Source organism: Pseudophryne corroboree, chromosome 4 (genome assembly GCF_028390025.1).
Source record: "Pseudophryne corroboree isolate aPseCor3 chromosome 4, aPseCor3.hap2, whole genome shotgun sequence".
NCBI lineage: Eukaryota > Metazoa > Chordata > Amphibia > Anura > Myobatrachidae > Pseudophryne > Pseudophryne corroboree.
The window spans coordinates 723,943,418-723,963,985 of NC_086447.1; the positions used below are offsets into that span (position 1 = coordinate 723,943,418).

Genomic DNA, 20,568 nt, shown 5'->3' on the forward strand with positions numbered 1-20,568 from the left:
TGGCACTTCTCGGTGGTGGCGTAAGGACACAATTAATGTATATGGATGCACCATGCTTTCTTTATCGTACATCATGCATAGAGTCACACGGTATGCGTGTTGCAGCATGGTGGGTGTATATACGGTAAAAGGCGCAATCACTGAGAAACGCCATAAAGAGGCACACAAACACATATTCATACAACACATAAATTACACATAGACAAAACATGTCCAACACCAGACTTGTATTATATTGTATTTATATAATAGAGTGTAAAACCAAATATATATGTATTATTGGGATGGAACAAGTTAAGTATATCATTCTTAGTGTCAAAATGGTCAGGAGGATGTGTGGATTAATTTGATAGCTATGGGTAAATTGTAGCACATTACAACCATTAGCTATCGATTAGCTATGAACAAATGTATAAATCTAAAGTTACATTCTATGAGAACAAAGGAATTCCTGAGAAAACATGTGGGCAGAATCCCAGTGGTTAACACCTGTATCTGCATCTTCAAGCTGGACATTGCTTATATATGAACTGACCAATAACACACAATGAATGAGAAACCTCCCTCTCCTGGGCAAATGGAAGGAGACCGAAACCAACAACCTGTTAACTCCCACTGTTTGATATATGCAGTTTTCTAAGGCATAGTTAGTTAGTAGCTGAGAGGAAGAAATGGAAGAAGGTCCTATGGGATAGGGTGATATATACTGGCTGTATCTGTTTCTTTTGTAACTGTAATTCTGTACCACTTACCTAGGCATATATATATATATATATATATATATATATATGTATTATACTGAATGATATACTGTACATATGTTATTGTGTATGCATAACTTTTAATATCAAATATATATATCTCTGAGCGTTGGACCTCAGTATACCATGTGTGAGTACTTACTTTCTCTTAAGGGACATAGTGCTGCAACATTTAGCGCACTATTAACGTATTTGGTAATAAGATGCACCTTGCATCCGCAATATATATTGACGCTAGTATTTTAAGGTTTATTTGAAATAATGGAAATTCACATAGGAGAAAAGGCCACCTGTGTTAAGTGATACTCCTATTTAGTTGTGGTGTTTGCTTTAAATTACATTTAAACATTCCATGAGCTGTGTATTCCTTGTGCGCACACAACCGATTGACATTTCATGTGACCCAGCAATAGGTACAGCATACGTTAATAGCTACTGTTCAAAGATCAAAAGCAAGCTTATCAGATCACTTCTGATCCACCTAGCTATGCTAGCCACAGCTTCACTGACCAATATCCGTTCTTTTGACTAACTTCCACATATAATATTGTTTGTACTTGCAAAGCTCATCATAGATTAAAAGCCAACAATTGTTTTTATAATTAGCAATGTGGGAGTATGTTACAACCAGGGATCAATCTCAACTTTGCAGCTCTTTGATGTTCAGTGTACATAAATTAATTGGCAACGCCTGAAATAAAATGAAATGTACACACAGTAACTTGCACAACAAAACTCCACTGTTTAACTCCATCATCTGGCACTTTATAAGTGCAAGAAAAACGATAGAACAAGGCAACCTTTATTCCAATATATAACAGCAGTATTTTTTTTCTTTGTGGAGCATAATTCATGACTCCAAGAAGCAGCCAAAATGATGTCATTATGAGAACTGCATATCAAATGTAACTGATGTGCATAATACTACATATATCATAAAAATAAACTGTTTCCTGTTCAGAACTTATTTTCATGTTAAGTCTCCTATGCACAATCATTACAAAGCCTGTTAAAATGAAGTTTATGAGAGATGAGGAGACGTCAGGAGCACAGGATTCACACATTACTGCTGCAGCACATCATTAATGGCACCTCTCTCTGATACTCTTGCTCATCAATCTGCGGATGTGACATAAAAGTCCAGCGTTATACACCTATAATCACCATTTACAAATTTCCTGATATTATCCAATCAAAATTTTTTAACACCCCCGCCACCCCCCCCATCCTCCACATGAGGACTACTATATCCGAAAAGGAGCAATTTCTGGTCATCAAAAAGTACAGTAGTTTATTGTTATAGGGGGATATTCAATTCTTGGCGTAAACTGCTGTTTTGTCGGAAAGATGGGGGATACTGCCCTCTTTTTCCCGACAAGTCGGAAATCTGTTGGACTCCACGCCAATCCATGTGTATTGATGAAAGCGCAGCCAAACCCAACAGATTTTAGCCCCGTTTCCGACAATGTCAATGCGACTTTATAAAAAGTCGGATGGCATTATTGGGAACGGGCCAAACCTGTTGAGTTTTGCCGACCATTGAATACTCACATGTCGGATCCTTTCTGTCTTTCTGTCAGAAAGGATCCAACATGAATTGAATACCCTCCATAGTCTTTATTTCGCATTACATTATGTTTATGTAAAAGACACACATATACAGGTTGAGTATCCCATATCCAAATATTCCGAAATACGGAATATTCCGAAATACGGACTTTTTTTAGTCAGAGTGAGATAGTGAAACCTTTGTTTTTTGATGACTCAATGTAAACAAACTTTGTTTAATACACAAAGTTATTAATAATATTGTATTAAATGACCTTCAGGCTGTGTATATAAGGTATATATGAAACATAAATGAATTGTGTGAATGTAGACACACTTTGTTTAATGCACAAAGTTATAAAAAATATTGGCTAAAATTACCTTCAGGCTGTGTGTATAAGGTGTATATGACACATAAATGAATTGTGTGAATGTACACACACTTTGTTTAATGCACAAAGTTATAAAAAATATTGGCTAAAATGACCTTCAGGCTGTGTGTATAAGGTGTATATGTAACATAAATGCATTCTGTGCTTAGATTTAGGTCCCATCACCATGATATCTCATTATGGTATGCAATTATTCCAAAATACGGAAAAATCCCATATCCAAAATACCTCTGGTCCCAAGCATTTTGGATAAGGGAGACTCAACCTGTATTATAATGAGCCTGTTAAAGTATAAGTAAAAAAAAAAAAAATAGAAGTCAATGGGGATTTTTATGACCGTACCCCTAAAGATGGTTTGATTCAGCACGTTATGTAAATTTACAATGGATAATTTTTTTCTGTAGAGTGTTCATTATAATATATGTCTTTCACAAAAACATTGAAGAAAACAGGTTATAATGATAGACAGGATTTTTTTATGCCAGCACAGGTTCCGTATTCATTATAGATCAGTCGTTTAAGGGGCTGATTGTGAGTTGGGAGTAAAGCGAACAAAGAAAAAAAAATACTGTGTACCTTGGAAAGACCATACTGTGCTGCAGATGGGGCACATGTAACGTGCAGAAATGTCAAGATGATAGAATGTTGACAAATCCCTAGTACTCTAGTGGTGATTGTACTGCTCCCAGAAGCAGAGGCATATCCAGCAACGGCATCCAGGTCCCTGTGGTCACGTGTGTAGCAGTTCCTGTACAGAAATCTGATGGAACGGCGATTGCGGTGAGTATTTTCCCTTTATACCTAATCCCTACCCCCAATCTTTCCTTTAGTGCCTATAATCCTACCCTCCACCCCATGCCCTAGCCCTAACGTACCCTAGTGCCTAACATAAACCCTTAGGTCACGCAGCCTGTCTGTAATATTGACATTATGAGAATGTCAGGATTTAAAATGTCAACATTTCAGATGTTGACATTGTGACCATGTTGACATTATGAGGATTCCGACATGTTGCCTGCCAACATTTCAACAATATCTGTATCAGAACTGTCAACATTGTGAATGTGTCCGCTATGGATTCATCCCAGTATATACCCTACAAACAAAACAAATGTATTTGCACCCTTTCATTGCAACATGGTTTGTCCAGGGGCAAAGTTATGTACTTGTATATTTCTTTGCTTCCAGCTTCATTTAGAGTCAATAGATTATGTTTGAATATGACATTTTTTTTTATGTCATTAATCCATAAATACCATTGTTCTATAGAAGCATAGAATTTGATGGCAGATAAGAACCACTTGTTGGTGTGCCACATACTGTTACTTTAAATATGATTATTCACATAATGCTACCTAGATTTTTTACTGATGTCTGTATTTTTAAAGAGCATTTGAGCATGGGCAGAACTCTTCATATGCAGTGTACACAGTGGCGGATCTTGCCACGGGCAAGCAGTACTTTTGCCCGGGGCGCCGCCTTCCGGAGGGCGCTGGCGCCATCCGGAGGGCGCCGCACCGTGGCAAGATCCGCCACTGCTGCCCGCTGTGTCCCCGTCCGCCTCCGCTGCCCGCTGCCGTCCCCGTCCCCATCCCCGTCCGCCTCCTGAAGGGAACTAGACGCTATGCGTCTAGTTTCCCTTCCTGGAGAGTAACTTTGCTGAGCGGTGCGCGATGACGTCATCGCGCACCGCACAGCAAAGGTCCTCTCCAGGAAGGGAACTAGACGCATAGCGTCTAGTTTCCCTTCGTGGAGAGGACCTTTTGCTGTGCGGTGCGCAATGACGTCATCGCGCACCGCTCAGCATTCAAGCGGCGCTTTTAATGTACAGGGGGCGTAATTGACCACGCCCCCTGTATTAGGCCACGCCCAATTTCCTGCCCGGGGCGCAGAGCGCCCTTGAACCGGCCCTGAGTGTACATCACTGATTGTTTGTTATCATACCTCCCAACATTTGATCATTGGAAAGAGGAACATCTTTGTGCGCGCTCAGCGTGCCCGTCCGGAAAGGGGGCATGGCCTACGGAACAGAGGGTGTGGCTTTGCGGGAGTACCCACGATCACGAGCCACGCCCCTGTTTTCATCACTGAGAGCTGCTGGCATACTCTCTCTCCCCTCTGTCTGCTGTGAATAGATGCGCACAGTGTCTATTCACCGCTGCTCTGCTAAGCAGGGCGGCAGTGACAGGAGCCTCCCAACTGCCCCCCCACACTGCGGGACCCTGCTGCCCGCGGGTGGGGCAGCTGTACAGTCCCAAAAAAAGCAGGACTGTCCCACGAAAATCGGGACAGTTGGGAGGTATGCACAGTACCCAGTTTAAAGTGAACAGGCATAGAGGAACCTGTAGAGAATCAAGTCATTGGAATGTTAACAGCATATAATATTATGTGTGTAGATAAGTGTGATGACTGCTTTCCAGGCAGTGTCCTGTTGACTTGTGTGATTGTGTCACTGAGGACAGGGCCAAATGTTACATGGTCAGTGTAATGATGTGAGGATGAGAACAAAGACAAATAATAAATTAAATGCTTAGATATACATAGTCAAATTAACATGGTACAATACAGGGTTGTGGATTATTAGAGCTACACTAAAAAGGTCTACAGTAATTAGGTTGACAGGGTCAAAAGGTCGACATAGATTAGGTAGACAGTAGAAAAGGATGACAGGGTCAAAAAATTGACATGGAAATGATCAACACAAAAAAGGTAGACACAATTTTTTTTTTTGGGGGTGTTTTGTCACTTTTCTGCCACAAACAAGCCCCATTAGTGTACCACGTCCCCTCGCATACCTCAATTTGCTCGTCATGCTTCAGGCCAGGTTCACCACGTGGATGGTAAAGTATGAAAAAGTTTTGGGGAAAAGTGTGTCGACCATTGTAATGTCGACCTTTTCACCCTGTCAACCTGTTGAACTGTTTACCTTTTACATGTCGACCTTTTGACCCTGTCGACCTAATGCATGTCTACAGTACCATTAGTGGTCGACCTATTGACTGCAGACCTTTTTAGTGCAGATCTATAAACCGGATTCATAACAACAGCACAGATAACTACAGGTTGAGTTTCCCATATCCAAAATGCTTGGGACCCGAGGTATTGGATATCAGATTTTTCCGTATTTTTGAATATCTGCATACCATAATGAGATATCTTGGGGATGAGACCCAAGGGTAAATACAGAATGCATTTATGCTTCCTATACACCTTATACACATAACCTGAACATCATTTTATACAATATATTTAATAAAATTGGACATTAAACAAACTTTATGTACACTGAACTATCAGAAAGCAAAAGTGTCACTATCTCAGTCTGGTTGACAAAATGTCATATTTCTTAATAGTCCGTATTTTGGAATTTTGGATATGGGAGACTCAACCTGTAGTAATAGCGGGTTCCAGAAAACGGATGCAGGAAGATTGTGGTATCAAATACTCTTCTATATAAAACAAAAAATGAATGTTAATAGAACGTTAGTACATCCTATTAGTTTATTTTTTAACTTTGCTCACATGAAGTGGTCTGGGTTTTTTTGTAGGTATATATTACCAATTGAAAGCATAAATCCCAAGTACAAATGTTGTTTACAGTGTAATAAGACAAAATATAGCATATAAGATCTTATTAAGTCCAGTGATGTGTCTCCATGATCCAACTGGCTTCATTACTCCGGCACTGCACTAATCTCTTGTAGGGCAGTATTTTATCAAAAGCACAGGGTTGTTTCATTCATGAATTTCCAATTGATACAACTATAAAAACTTTAAAGCAGAAGCAGGAGGGAGGAAGTAGGAGAGCTCCAAAGAAAAGAAACTTACCTGGAGGTTGGAGCTGGGATCCATCTGGAAGTCATTGCCATCTGTGGGCCTTCAGATTGTAAGTATAGCTCTTCACCTCTTTTACATTTGGCATAGTTGGCAGGCTTATGAAAACCCAAGAAAATGCCAGCAGCTCCAGCACTGAACCAGCTTGCATCACCTTCATCATGGGCCCCACCTTTGGCCACATCATGTGGTTTGATGGCAGGGATATTATGCTGGACAACTGGAAGGAATGGCTGGAAGGGGCTGTTCAACTTTACAAAGTACCACAGAAATTAAGGTGGAATATACCTTGAATGCACTGGAGAGAGATGCATGCTGAGCTGTCCTGGTGAGATCTAACAGTGAGCAGAGTACCGTGGTGGCTACTATCAGGATGCTGGAGGATATTTATGGGGACAGGTCCATCATCAGACTGTTATTTGTACAGGTACAGAGGGAGGACACTCCCATATTTTGATAATGACCTTTAAGCAGTGATGAGTAATTTTCAGAGGAAAGATCAGCAGGGAATAATACTACAGTAATATATAAATGGTTTATGCTGCACCTGGTGAAAATTCACAGAATATATTAAAATAAAAACAATCTGGTCAAGGTACTGAATTTTTACTCAAGAGATACATTTCAAAATAAACATGAAAGCAGATATGTACCTTGGGAATAGAATGACTGAAGTGTGAATTTAAAATTGTTCCATTAGGTATTTTCATTTTTTTTTAGACATCTGTATGTTTTATTGTGTAAATTCCTTGCCGTAGTAAAAATTTATTTTTTTATAAAACTCATTTTCAAAAGATGGAAGAAAAAGTAGCAAGCCATGTTTTACATTTTTCTTCTGTATATTATTCAATTTGTTATGGAAATGATTCATTTTTCTCTTTTGCTAACAACCTCTTGCTATCATTCTTTGGGGTCTGTTTATGAAGCTGTAATAAGCCTTTTCTCCTGCATTTTGCCAGAGAAAGGGCTTATCTCAGCTTCTCTTTTTTGCCACTTACTGCTGTCCTCATTGACCTCTACCGTATTTCAATTTAACATGTGGCTAAAATAATAGCTTTACGCTGTCAGCTACAGTAACACTATCTCTGGATAGCATTAGCTGTACCAAGCATTGGGACCAGAGAAGATGGAGAGGCTTCCCTGGATCTTGTCCAGAAGAAATCACTATGCTTATGCAAGGAAGTTAGCCACACATGTATGGCATATTGCTTTAACCCTTAACCGGTCAGGCTATCTGTGAACAGGAGAAAACCCTTACATTATACTTTGCAGCAGTACAACATAATGATTGGTGCTGACTAAATAAGCTCCTGTGTCCACAGTATTCCTCTTTCATATGCAGAAGAGAAGAGGGAGACATTAGGCATATTAGTATAGTAATGGTAAAGAGAAAGATATCTCTTATACATTGTGAACTTTCTCTACAGATAGTAAAGAGTTCAAGTCAATTTACATTTTTGATGTTTTGTTAGTCCTAGCAATGTATAAAAGCCCCCCCCCCCCATAGACTTTCTGAAATGTAGACTTAGATCCCAGTTTTTGACCCTGAATCCTCAGACCTTGGCCACCACAAGAAGAAAAATAAATCCCCCATATCGTGCCCCACACAGCAATGTCCCTTGCACCATATTATGCCCCCACACAGAAATGCCCTTGCACCATATTATGCCCCACAGTTATGCTCCTGTCACAATATTACATGATGCCCCAGTGAGGCAGCTGTCTCACATAGTTAGCATTACTGCCTCACAGCACTGAGGTCATGGGTTCGATTCCCACCATGGCTCTAACTGTGTGGAGTTTGTATATTCTCCCCATACTTGCGTGAGTTTCCTCCGGGTACTCCGGTTTCCTCCCACAATCCAAAAATATACTGGTAGGTTAATTGGCTCCCTACAAAATTAACCCTAGCGTGAATGTGTGTGTGTGTGTGTGTGTGTGTGTGTGTGTGTGTGTGTGTGTGTGTATGTGTGTGTGTACATGTGGTAGGGAATATAGATTGTAAGCTCCACTGGGGCAGGGACTGATGTGAATGGACAAGTATTCTCTGTAAAGCGCTGCGGATTATGTGCGCGCTATATAAATAACTGGTAATAATAATAATAGTAATGCCCCACTACCTGATCGTTGTTAGGGGTTTCTTGCCGCTGCCTTCCTCTAGACGCAGGCTGCAGCATCGTGATTTGCACAACCAGCACACTCCCTCCCCTCTGGTCTCGGCACTTCTGTGTTTTGGGCCTGCTGCCTCCAAGTCCATTCTCATATGACATTATAGCAAATGTCCCTCCCAAAATGGCTGCTACACTCTTCTAGCATACTTCAGAACTGTTTCCTCTGAGGTGGCGGCCATTTTGGGAGGGACATTTTCAGCAGTATTCCGCCCCTTGCAGTTGCACGGCTCGCCCAGCCCTAGAGATGACCCTGTATTGACAGTTTATTTTAGACCATATGTTACTTCTTTGTGGGTGTTTCGTTTAACACATAATTACAGTTGGTTAAATACTTTTTCTTTACATCTTCCACAGACAGGGAAATATCAACTACAAAGTAAACTTTTGAGACTACGGGATCTATTCATGAAGCAGTGAAAAGAGAAGAGAAACAGACCAGTGGAGAAGTTGTCCATGGGAACCAATCACCATCTCCCTTACATTTTATAGAATGTACTTGATAAAGGCTTTAAAGCTAATTGGTTGCTATGGGCAACTTCTCCACTGGTCTTTTTCTCCACTCTTTTCACTGCTTCATGAATAGACCCCTATTTCTGCTGTAATTCACTGGATGTCGTTACTAGGTCTGTTTTTAAGTGCTGTGTTACCGATATAGACAAGCTAGACATGTCTCTAGGACGGCACTGTCCCAGGCAGGGACAGACGGGGGCTCCATGTGCATGGGGAAATGGGCGTGGCCACAAATCACAGGGGTGTTTCCACATATCCCTGGGGCGTGCTGTGAGTCTCAGCATGCCTACTGAGCAGAGCAATGCTCAGACAGGCCTTCAGGTGACCAAACCGACACATCAGGTAATCAGCATTTCTGGCATTTGTCAGATGGCCAGTGCTGCATAAAAAAGGTTTTGCGCTCAATCTATGTTACTTTAACTGATGACACAACATGATTGCCTCAAATTTTATTGTATTCAAGATCTCTGCATTTTATACTAATCATCTATGTTGAATTCTGAATTTCAAGAAAATCTAAACTGCTGTATTTTCTTGGTACCTGTACAGCGCTATGAGTACTAGAATAGAGCAATAAAAAAAAAAATTCTATTATTATTATTATTATTATTATTATTATTATTATTATTATTTATTGTTGCCTGGACTTTAGTAACCAACTCAGTAAATAATGCCATGAATTACTAAATTAGGGCATTATTTATAGTGATGTGCACCGGAAATTTTTCGGGTTTTGTGTTTTGGTTTTGGATTCGGGTCCGCGGCCGTGTTTTGGATTCGGACGCGTTTTGGCAAAACCTCCAGGAAAATTTTTTGTCGGATTCGGGTGTGTTTTGGATTCGGGTGTTTTTTTTACAAAAAACCCTCAAAAACAGCTTAAATCATAGAATTTGGGGGTCATTTTGATCCCATAGTATTATTAACCTCAATAACCATAATTTCCACTCATTTTCAGTCTATTCTGAACACCTCACAATATTATTTTTAGTCCTAAAATTTGCACCGAGGTCGCTGGATGGCTAAGCTAAGCGACACAAGTGGCCGACACAAACACCTGGCCCATCTAGGAGTGGCACTGCAGTGTCAGGCAGGATGGCACTTCAAAAAAATTGTCCCCAAACAGCACATGATGCAAAGAAAAAAAGAGGCGCACCAAGGTCGCTGTGTGACTAAGCTAAGCGACACAAGTGGCCGACACAAACACCTGGCCCATCTAGGAGTGGCACTGCAGTGTCAGGCAGGATGGCACTTCAAAAAAATTGTCCCCAAACAGCACATGATGCAAAGAAAAAAAGAGGCGCACCAAGGTCGCTGTGTGACTAAGCTAAGCGACACAAGTGGCCGACACAAACACCTGGCCCATCTAGGAGTGGCACTGCAGTGTCAGGCAGGATGGCACTTCAAAAAAATTGTCCCCAAACAGCACAAGATGCAAAGAAAAAAAGAGGCGCACCAAGGTCGCTGTGTGACTAAGCTAAGCGACACAAGTGGCCGACACAAACACCTGGCCCATCTAGGAGTGGCACTGCAGTGTCAGGCAGGATGGCACTTCAAAAAAATTGTCCCCAAACAGCACATGATGCAAAGAAAAATGAAAGAAAAAAGAGGTGCAAGATGGAATTGTCCTTGGGCCCTCCCACCCACCCTTATGTTGTATAAACAGGACATGCACACTTTAACCAACCCATCATTTCAGCGACAGGGTCTGCCACACGACTGTGACTGAAATGACTGGTTGGTTTGGGCCCCCACCAAAAAAGAAGCAGTCAATCTCTCCTTACACAAACTGGCTCTACAGAGGCAAGATGTCCACCTCATCATCATCCTCCGATTCCTCACCCCTTTCACTGTGTACATCCCCCTCCTCACAGATTATTAATTCGTCCCCACTGGAATCCACCTTCTAAGATCCCTGTGTACTTTCTGGAGGCAATTGCTGGTGAATGTCTCCACGGAGGAATTGATTATAATTCATTTTGATGAACATCATCTTCTCCACATTTTCTGGAAGTAACCTCGTACGCCGATTGCTGACAAGGTGAGCGGCTGCACTACACACTCTTTCGGAGTACACACTGGAGGGTGGGCAACTTAGGTAAAATAAAGCTAGTTTCTGCAAGGGCCTCCAAATTGCCTCTTTTTCCTGCCAGTATACGTACGGACTGTCTGACGTGCCTACTTGGATGCGGTCACTCATATAATCCTCCACCATTCTTTCAATGGTGAGAGAATCATATGCATTGACAGTAGACGACATGTCAGTAATCGTTGGCAGGTCCTTCAGTCCGGACCAGATGTCAGCACTCGCTCCAGACTGCCCTGCATCACCGCCAGCGGGTGGGCTCGGAATTCTTAGCCTTTTCCTCGCACCCCCAGTTGCGGGAGAATGTGAAGGAGGAGCTGTTGACGGGTCACGTTCCGCTTGACTTGACAATTTTCTCACCAGCAGGTCTTTGAACCTCTGCAGACTTGTGTCTGCCGGAAAGAGAGATACAACGTAGGTTTTAAATCTAGGATCGAGCACGTGGCCAAAATGTAGTGCTCTGATTTCAACAGATTGACCACCCGTGAATCCTGGTTAAGCGAATTAAGGGCTCCATCCACAAGTCCCACATGCCTAGCGGAATCGCTCTGTTTTAGCTCCTCCTTCAATGTCTCCAGCTTCTTCTGCAAAAGCCTGATGAGGGGAATGACCTGACTCAGGCTGGCAGTGTCTGAACTGACTTCACGTGTGGCAAGTTCAAAGGGTTGCAGAACCTTGCACAACGTTGAAATCATTCTCCACTGCGCTTGAGTCAGGTGCATTCCCCCTCCTTTGCCTATATCGTGGGCAGATGTATAGGCTTGAATGGCCTTTTGCTGCTCCTCCATCCTCTGAAGCATATAGAGGGTTGAATTCCACCTCGTTACCACCTCTTGCTTCAGATGATGGCAGGGCAGGTTCAGGAGTGTTTGGTGGTGCTCCAGTCTTCGGCACGCGGTGGCTGAATGCCGAAAGTGGCCCGCAATTCTTCGGGCCACCGACAGCATCTCTTGCACGCCCCTGTCGTTTTTTAAATAATTCTGCACCACCAAATTCAATGTATGTGCAAAACATGGGACGTGCTGGAATTTGCCCAGATGTAATGCACGCACAATATTGGTGGCGTTGTCCGATGTCACAAATCCCCAGGAGAGTCCAATTGGGGTAAGCCATTCTGCGATGATGTTCCTCAGTTTCCGTAAGAGGTTGTCAGCTGTATGCCTCTTATGGAAAGCGGTGATACAAAGCGTAGCCTGCCTAGGAACAAGTTGGCGTTTGCAAGATGCTGCTACTGGTGCCGTCGCTACTGTTCTTGCTGCGGGAGGCAATACATCTACCCAGTGGGCTGTCACAGTCATATAGTCCTGAGTCTGCCCTGCTCCACTTGTCCACATGTCCGTGGTTAAGTGGACATTGGGTACAACTGCATTTTTTAGGACACTGGTGAGTCTTTTTCTGAGGTCTGTGTACATTTTCGGTATCGCCTGCCTAGAGAAATGGAACCTAGATGGTATTTGGTACCGGGGACACAGTACCTCAATCAAGTCTCTAGTTGCCTCTGAATTAACGGTGGATACCGGAACCACGTTTCTCACCACCCAGGCTGACAAGACCTGAGTTATCCGCTTTGCAGCAGGATGACTGCTGTGATATTTCATCTACCTCACAAAGGACTGTTGGACAGTCAATTGCTTACTGGAAGTAGTACAAGTGGTCTGCCGACTTCCCCTCTGGGATGCCGATCGACTCCCAGCAGCAACAACAGCAGCAGCAGTAGGCGTTACACTCAAGGATGCATCGGAGGAATCCCAGGCAGGAGAGGACTCGTCAGACTTGCCAGTGACATGGCCTGCAGGACTATTGGCGTTCCTGTGTAAGGTGGAAATTGACACTGAGGGAGTTAGTGGTGTGGTTTGCAGGAGCTTGGTTACAAGAGGAAGGGATTTAGTGGTCAGTGGACTGCTTCCGCTGTTATCCAAAGTTTTTGAACTTGTCACTGACTTCTGATGAATGCGGTCCAGGTGACGTATAAGGGAGGATGTTCCTAGATGGTTAACGTCCTTACCCCTACTTATTACAGCTTGACAAAGGCAACACACGGCTTGACACCTGTTGTCCGCATTTGTGTTGAAATAATTCCACAGCGAAGAGGTGATTTTTTTTTTTTTTTTGACCAGGCATGTCAATGGCCATATTCGTCCCACGGACAACAGGTGTCTCCCGGGTGCCTGACTTAAACAAACCACCTCACCATCAGAATCCTCCTTGTCAATTTCCTCCCCAGCGCCAGCAACACCCATATCCTCATCCTGGTGTACTTCAACAGTGACATCTTCAATTTGACTATCAGAAACAGGACTGCGGGTGCTCCTTCCAGCACTTGCAGGGGGCGTGCAAATGGTGGAAGGTGCAAACTCTTCCCGTCCAGTGTTGGGAAGGTCAGGCATCGCAACCGACACAATTGGACTCTCCTTGGGGATTTGTGATTTAGAAGAACGCACAGTTCTTTGCTGTGCTTTTGCCAGCTTAAGTCTTTTCATTTTTCTAGCAAGAGGATGAGTGCTTCCATCCTCATGTGAATCTGAACCACTAGCCATGAACATAGGCCAGGGCCTCAGCCGTTCCTTGCCACTCCGTGTCATAAATGGCATATTGGCAAGTTTACGCTTCTCATCAGACGCTTTCAATTTTGATTTTTGGGTCATTTTACTGAACTTTTGTTTTTTGGATTTTACATGCTCTCTACTATGACATTGGGCATCGGCCTTGGCAGACGACGTTGATGGCATTTCATCGTCTCGGCCATGACTAGTGGCAGCAGCTTCAGCACGAGGTGGAAGTGGATCTTGATCTTTCCCTATTTTAACCTCCACATATTTGTTCTCCATTTTTTAATGTGTGGAATTATATGCCAGTATCAATAGCAATGGCCTACTACTATATATACTGCGCACAACTGAAATGCACCACAGGTATGGATGGATAGTATACTTGATGACACAGAGGTAGGTAGAGCAGTGGCCTTCCGTACCGTACTGCTATATATACTGGTGGTTACTGTCAGCAAAACTCTGCACTGTACTCCTCCTATATAATATACTGGTGGTCCCCAGTGCCCACAATAAAGCAGTGTGAGCACAGATATATGCAGCACACTGAGCACAGATATGGAGTGTTTTTCAGGCAGACAACGTATACTGGTGGTCACTGGTCAGCAAAACTCTGCACTGTACTCCTCCTATATAATACAGCTGCTCCCCAGTCCCCACAATTAAGCAGTGTGAGCACAGATATATGCAGCACACTGAGCACAGATATGGAGTGTTTTTCAGGCAGACAACGTATACTGGTGGTCACTGGTCAGCAAAACTCTGCACTGTACTCCTCCTATATAACACAGCTGCTCCCCAGTCCCCACAATTAAGCAGTGTGAGCACAGATATATGCAGCACACTGAGCACAGATATGGAGTGTTTTTCAGGCAGACAACGTATACTGGTGGTCACTGGTCAGCAAAACTCTGCACTGTACTCCTCCTATATAATACAGCTGCTCCCCAGTCCCAACAATTAAGCAGTGTGAGCACTAGAGATGAGCGGGTTCGGTTCCTCGGAATCCGAACCCCCCCGAACTTCAGCCTTTTTACACGGGTCCGAGGCAGACTCGGATCTTCCCGCCTTGCTCGGCTAACCCGAGCGCGCCCGAACGTCATCATCCCGCTGTCGGATTCTCGCGAGGCTCGTATTCTATCGCGAGACTCGGATTCTATATAAGGAGCCGCGCGTCGCCGCCATTTTCACACGTGCATTGAGATTGATAGGGAGAGGACGTTGCTGGCGTCCTCTCCGTTTAGATAGAGAGTGAGACACTTGATTTACTAGTAATTTAATTTTAGTAATTTTGGGGAGCATTAGGAGTACTCAGAGAGTGCAGAGTTTTGCTGATAGTTATACTAGTGACCACCAGTTTTATTTATTATTTAAAATCCGTTCTCTGCCTGAAAAAAAATGATACACAGTCACATACCATATCTGTGCTCAGCCTCAGTGTGCTGCATGATAATATTATCTATGTATATCTGACTGTGCTGAGTGCTCACTGCTCACACAGCTTAATTGTGGGGGAGACTGGGGAGCAGTTATAGCAGGAGTACATAACAGTGCACACTTTTGCTGCCAGTGTGACTGACCAGTGACCACCAGTATATTGTCTGCCTGAAAAAGTTAAACACTCGTGTGGTGTTTTTTTTTTTTTAATTCTATAAACGCATTCTGCTGACAGACAGTGTCCAGCAGGTCCGTCATTCATTATATTATAATATATACCTGCAGTAGTGATATATATATATTTTTTATATCATTATCATCCAGTCTATACTAGCAGATGCAGTACGGTAGTCCACGGCTGTAGCTACCTCTGTGTCGGCAGTGCTCGTCCATAATTGTATACCTACCTGTGGTGGTTTTTTTTTTTTCTATCTTCTTCATACTAGTAGTTTAGGAGTCTGCTGCTGACAGTGTCCAGCAGGTCCGTCATTATATAATATATACCTGTCCTGCAGTAGTGAAGTGATATATATATATTTTTTATATCATTATCATCCAGTCTATACTAGCAGACGCAGTACGGTAGTCCACGGCTGTAGCTACCTCTGTGTCGGCAGTGCTCGTCCATAATTGTATACCTACCTGTGGTGGGGTTTTTTTTTCTATCTTCTTCATACTAGTAGTTTAGGAGTCTGCTGCTGACAGTGTCCAGCAGGTCCGTCATTATATAATATATACCTGTCCTGCAGTAGTGATATATATATATTTTTTATATCATTATCATCCAGTCTATACTAGCAGATGCAGTACGGTAGTCCACGGCTGTAGCTACCTCTGTGTCGGCAGTGCTCGTCCATAATTGTATACCTACCTGTGGTGGTTTTTTTTTCTATCTTCTTCATACTAGTAGTTTAGGAGTCTGCTGCTGACAGTGTCCAGCAGGTCCGTCATTATATAATATATACCTGTCCTGCAGTAGTGATATATATATATTTTTTATATCATTATCATCCAGTCTATACTAGCAGACGCAGTACGGTAGTCCACGGCTGTAGCTACCTCTGTGTCGGCAGTGCTCGTCCATAATTGTATACCTACCTGTGGTGGTTTTTTTTTCTATCTTCTTCATACTAGTAGTTTAGGAGTCTGCTGCTGACAGTGTCCAGCAGGTCCGTCATTATATAATATATACCTGTCCTGCAGTAGTGATATATATATATATATTTTATATCATTATCATCCAGTCTATACTAGCAGATGCAGTACGGTAGTCCACGGCTGTAGCTACCTCTGTGTCGGCAGTGCTCATCCATAATTGTATACCTACCTGTGGTGGGTTTTTTTTTTCTATCTTCTTCATACTAGTAGTTTAGGAGTCTGCTGCTGACAGTGTCCAGCAGGTCCGTCATTATATAATATATACCTGTCCTGCAGTAGTGATATATATATATTTTTTATATAATTATCATCCAGTCTATACTAGCAGACGCAGTACGGTAGTCCACGGCTGTAGCTACCTCTGTGTCAGCAGTCACTCGTCATCCATAAGTATACTAGTATCGATCCATCTCCATTGTTTACCTGAGGTGCCTTTTAGTTGTGCCTATTAAAATATGGAGAACAAAAATGTTGAGGTTCCAAAAATAGGGAAAGATCAAGATCGACTTCCACCTCGTGCTGAAGCTGCTGCCACTAGTCATGGCCGAGACGATGAAATGCCATCAACGTCGTCTGCCAAGGCCGATGCCCAATGTCATAGTACAGAGCATGTAAAATCCAAAACACCAAATATCAGTAAAAAAAGGACTCAAAAATCTAAAATAAAATCGTCGGAGGAGAAGCGTAAACTTGCCAATATGCCATTTACCACACGGAGTGGCAAGGAACGGCTGAGGCCCTGGCCTATGTTCATGGCTAGTGGTTCAGCTTCACATGAGGATGGAAGCACTCAGCCTCTCGCTAGAAAAATGAAAAGACTTAAGCTGGCAAAAGCACAGCAAAGAACTGTGCGTTCTTCGAAATCACAAATCCACAAGGAGAGTCCAATTGTGTCGGTTGCGATGCCTGACCTTCCCAACACTGGACGTGAAGAGCATGCGCCTTCCACCATTTGCACGCCCCCTGCAAGTGCTGGAAGGAGCACCCGCAGTCCAGTTCCTGATAGTCAGATTGAAGATGTCAGTGTTGAAGTACACCAGGATGAGGAGGATATGGGTGTTGCTGGCGCTGGGGAGGAAATTGACCAGGAGGATTCTGATGGTGAGGTGGTTTGTTTAAGTCAGGCACCCGGGGAGACACCTGTTGTCCGTGGGAGGAATATGGCCATTGACATGCCTGGTGAAAATACCAAAAAAATCAGCTCTTCGGTGTGGAAGTATTTCAACAGAAATGCGGACAACATTTGTCAAGCCGTGTGTTGCCTTTGTCAAGCTGTAATAAGTAGGGCTAAGGACGTTAACCACCTCGGAACATCCTCCCTTATACGTCACCTGCAGCGCATTCATCATAAGTCAGTGACAAGTTCAAAAACTTTGGGCGACAGCGGAAGCAGTCCACTGAAACAGTAAATCCCTTCCTCTTGTAACCAAGCTCACGCAAACCACCCCACCAACTCCCTCAGTGTCAATTTCCTCCTTCCACAGGAATGCCAATAGTCCTGCAGGCCATGTCACTGGCAATTCTGACGAGTCCTCTCCTGCCTGGGATTCCTCCGATGCATCCTTGCGTGTAACGCCTACTGCTGCTGGCGCTGCTGTTGTTGCTGCTGGGAGTCGATGGTCATCCCAGAGGGGAAGTCGTAAGACCACTTTTACTACTTCCATCAAGCAATTGACTGTCCAACAGTCCTTTGCGAGGAAGATGAAATATCACAGCAGTCATCCTGCTGCAAAGCGGATAACTGAGGCCTTGGCATCCTGGGCGGTGAGAACCGTGGTTCCGGTATCCATCATTACTGCAGAGCCAACTATAGACTTGTTTGAGGTACTGTGTCCCCGGTACCAAATACCATCTAGGTTCCATTTCTCTAGGCAGGCGATACCGAAAATGAACACAGACCTCAGAAAAAGACTCACCAGTGTCCTAAAAAATGCAGTTGTATCCAATGTCCACTTAACCACGGACATGTGGACAAGTGGAGCAGGGCAGACTCAGGACTATATGACTGTGACAGCCCACTGGGTAGATGTATGGACTCCCGCCGCAAGAACAGCAGCGGCGGCACCAGTAGCAGCATCTCGCAAACGCCAACTCTTTCCTAGGCAGGCTACGCTTTGTATCACCGCTTTCCAGAATATGCACACAGCTAAAAACCTCTTACGGCAACTGAGGAAGATCATCGCAGAATGGCTTACCCCAATTGGACTCTCCTGTGGATTTGTGGCATCGGACAACGCCAGCAATATTGTGTGTGCATTAAATCTGGGCAAATTCCAGCACGTCCCATGTTTTGCACATACCTTGAATTTGGTGGTGCAGAATTATTTAAAAAACGAGAGGGGCGTGCAAGAGATGCTGTCGGTGGCCAGAAGAATTGCGGGACACTTTCGGCGTACAGGCACCACGTACAGAAGACTGGAGCACCACCAAAAACGCCTGAACCTGCCCTGCCATCATCTGAAGCAAGAAGTGGTAACGAGGTGGAATTCAACCCTCTATATGCTTCAGAGGTTGGAGGAGCAGCAAAAGGCCATTCAAGCCTATACAACTGAGCACGATATAGGAGGTGGAATGCACCTGTCTCAAGCGCAGTGGAGAATGATTTCAACGTTGTGCAAGGTTATGCAACCTTTTGAACTTGCCACACGTGAAGTCAGTTCAGACACTGCCAGCCTGAGTCAGGTCATTCCCCTCATCAGGCTTTTGCAGAAGAAGCTGGAGACATTGAAGGAGGAGCTAACACAGAGCGATTCCGCTAGGCATGTGGGACTTGTGGATGGAGCCCTTAATTCGCTTAACAAGGATTCACGGGTGGTCAATCTGTTGAAATCAGAGCACTACATTTTGGCCACCGTGCTCGATCCTAGATTTAAAACCTACCTTGGATCTCTCTTTCCGGCAGACACAAGTCTGCAGGGGTTCAAAGAACTGCTGGTGAGAAAATTGTCAAGTCAAGCGGAACACGACCTGTCAACATCCCCTCCTTCACATTCTCCCGCAACTGGGGGTGCGAGGAAAAGGCTCAGAATTCCGAGCCCACCCGCTGGCGGTGATGCAGGGCAGTCTGGAGCGACTGCTGATGCTGACATCTGGTCCGGACTGAAGGACCTGCCAACGATTACTGACATGTCGTCTACTGTCACTGCATATGATTCTCTCCCCATTGAAAGAATGGTGGAGGATTATATGAGTGACCGCATCCAAGTAGGCACGTCAGACAGTCCGTACGTATACTGGCAGGAAAAAGAGGCAATTTGGAGGCCCTTGCACAAACTGGCTTTATTCTACCTAAGTTGCCCTCCCACAAGTGTGTACTCCGAAAGAGTGTTTAGTGCCGCCGCTCACCTTGTCAGCAATCGGCGTACGAGGTTACTTCCAGAAAATGTGGAGAAGATAATGTTCATTAAAATGAATTATAATCAATTCCTCCATGGAGACATTCACCAGCAGCAATTGCCTCCACAAAGTACACAGGGAGCTGTGATGGTGGATTCCAGTGGGGACGAATTGATAACCTGTGAGGAGGGGGATGTACACGGTGATGAATCGGAGGATGATGATGAGGTGGACATCTTGCCTCTGTAGAGCCAGTTTGTGCAAGGAGAGATTAACTGCTTCTTTTTTGGTGGGGGTCCAAACCAACCCGTCATTTCAGTCACAGTCGTGTGGCAGACCCTGTCACTGAAATGATGGGTTGGTTAAAGTGTGCATGTCCTGTTTATACAACATAAGGGTGGGTGGGAGGGCCCAAGGACAATTCCATCTTGCACCTCTTTTTTCTTTCATTTTTCTTTGCGTCATGTGCTGTTTGGGGAGTGTTTTTTGGAAGGGCCAGCCTGCATGACACTGCAGTGCCACTCCTAGATGGGCCAGGTGTTTGTGTCGGCCACTAGGGTCGCTTAGCTTACTCACACAGCTACCTCATTGCGCCTCTTTTTTTCTTTGCGTCATGTGCTGTTTGGGGAGTGTTTTTTTAAAGGGCCATCCTGCGTGACACTGCAGTGCCACTCCTAGATGGGCCAGGTGTTTGTGTCGGCCACTTGGGTCGCTGAGCTTAGTCATCCAGCGACCTCGGTGCAAATTTTAGGACTAAAAATAATATTGTGAGGTGTGAGGTGTTCAGAA

The 20,568-nt window shown here is 43.9% G+C and overlaps 1 long non-coding RNA gene across 1 annotated transcript in view; it reads right to left on the reverse strand.

Moving 5' to 3' along the window:
* Nucleotides 1–225: 225 nt before the first annotated feature.
* LOC134911719 (uncharacterized) overlaps nucleotides 226–20,568 on the reverse strand; it is a 91,075-nt gene continuing 70,732 nt past the window's right edge. Inside the window, exon 4 of the long non-coding RNA XR_010176792.1 lies at nucleotides 226–1,880. This is a non-coding gene — a long non-coding RNA (uncharacterized LOC134911719). The remainder of the gene's footprint in view (nucleotides 1,881–20,568) is intronic.